General features: G+C 39.1%; 1 pseudogene; it reads right to left on the minus strand.

Moving 5' to 3' along the window:
* Positions 1-1,027: 1,027 nt before the first annotated feature.
* LOC102817159 lies at positions 1,028-1,374 on the minus strand (annotated as a pseudogene).
* Between the last annotated feature and the right edge of the window lie 448 nt (positions 1,375-1,822).

The raw sequence follows: 1,822 nt of genomic DNA on the forward strand, positions 1-1,822 counted from the left end.
GGGTTGGTGAGTTTGAACCATTCATCTTATGGCCCAGTGCATGCATTATCCTATAATGCCATACCAGGCCAGCTGCTCATCAGAAACTCTGTACAGAGTTGCTATGAGTTGGAAGTAACTTGAGACACTTAATAACAACAACATACACACACATGAGGAGGAGTGAATAATTATCCTCCCATTCACATACACAGCTACGACAACATTGAGCATACATGTGAAATGATTCTGTCAAATATTGGAATGATAGTGGATTATGTGGCAAATCATAAGTAATTCAGCTATGGCTCTGCCTATGTTATAATCCATAACAGACTTGGGTTTGAAACAGTTTGTGTGAGATAGGTACTGAAATAATTCACAGAAGAGCATCTGCAAACAAAATTTGGACCAACACTCAAAAGAAGGTAAAATCTTCTTTAAAAAAAAATATTACTGGTGATGAGACATGGATTCATCACTAAAAGTCTGAGAGTATACAACAGAGTATGGAATGAAAACATTCTCAATCACTGACCAAAAATGTTCAGAAGTCAACCATTAATTGGAAAATTGGTGCTCATAATTTTCTGGGATTCTCAAGGGACAATATTGGAACACTATCCGGAAATAGATTCAACAAGTAACAGTACTCATCACAGTGAGATGTGTTCACTGAAGAGCTGAAACCGGAATTTCTGATTAAATGTAGAAGACTGCTATCCAAGGATATTGTGATCTTGCATGACAATGCACGTCTCCCCACCTCTGTTCACTGTGTTAACACTGCTAAAACTTCCTTTTGAGGTGATAAAGCATCCTCCCTATAGTCCTGATCTTGCTCCATTGCTTGGACTTTTACCTATTTGGTCCCCTGAAAGCAGCTCTTCAAGGACAAAGATTCACCTCTGGTGAAGAAGTGAAGACAGCAGTGCATTCGTGGCTCATAGCTCAGCCTAAAACATTTATTTGTTTTGTTTTGTTTTTTAAAAAAAACAACCTTTGACCAGTGTAATTAAAAAAACAAAACAGAAAAAACCCGCATGATTTATTTTCCACCAGTTTGTTTTGGCATGCTTCTAATGATATTTGAATCACTTGGATCAATGATAGTCAGTGTGCAGACTCTGTAGTATTTCCCGCACACTGTGCCCAGTTCAATATTATTGCCACTGTAAGGATAGACGCCAGTTTCCGTCAACATAGCATAGTACTGGATCTCAGATTTCCTTAAGGCCCTGTAGTTGTTGGTGAAGATGACCAGCTTCACGTTACCTTGCTGGATCATCTTCAGAATCAGCTTGTAACCTGGCACTATTTCCCGCTTTTCATAACCAGTTGGAGCCAGGAGTTGATCGACACCAGCAACTTTTTCGTCTTCTTTGCAGCCACCATCTTCTCACCTTAGGTGTGGGACGGCTCCCAACCAAAATCAGCTGCCAAGATGGCCAGGGAGGGGGAAAGGCTAAAACATTTTTTAATAAGGGAATATGAAAACTTGTTGCTAGATGGACAACGTGTATTGAAAAGCAAGTTGACAATGTCAAAAAATGATGTATTTGTCTTTACTTAAAATAAATTCTATAACCAGAATGTGAATAATTTTGACTCACCCTCATACACATACACACATACATATATACACACACACAATTCTATACATATATTGTTAAGTGCTATTGAGTTGGTTCCAACCCATAGCAATCCTGTATAGGGTTTCCTAGGAGCTGCTAGTGAGCTTGAATCTCCAACCTTGTGGTTCAAACTTATTTTTCAGTCCAGCACATTCATTAACCCACAGCACCACACCAGGGCTGCTATACATACATACATACACACACAT

This window comes from Chrysochloris asiatica, unplaced genomic scaffold, assembly GCF_000296735.1.
Source record: "Chrysochloris asiatica unplaced genomic scaffold, ChrAsi1.0 scaffold00002, whole genome shotgun sequence".
Classification (NCBI taxonomy): Eukaryota; Metazoa; Chordata; class Mammalia; order Afrosoricida; family Chrysochloridae; genus Chrysochloris; species Chrysochloris asiatica.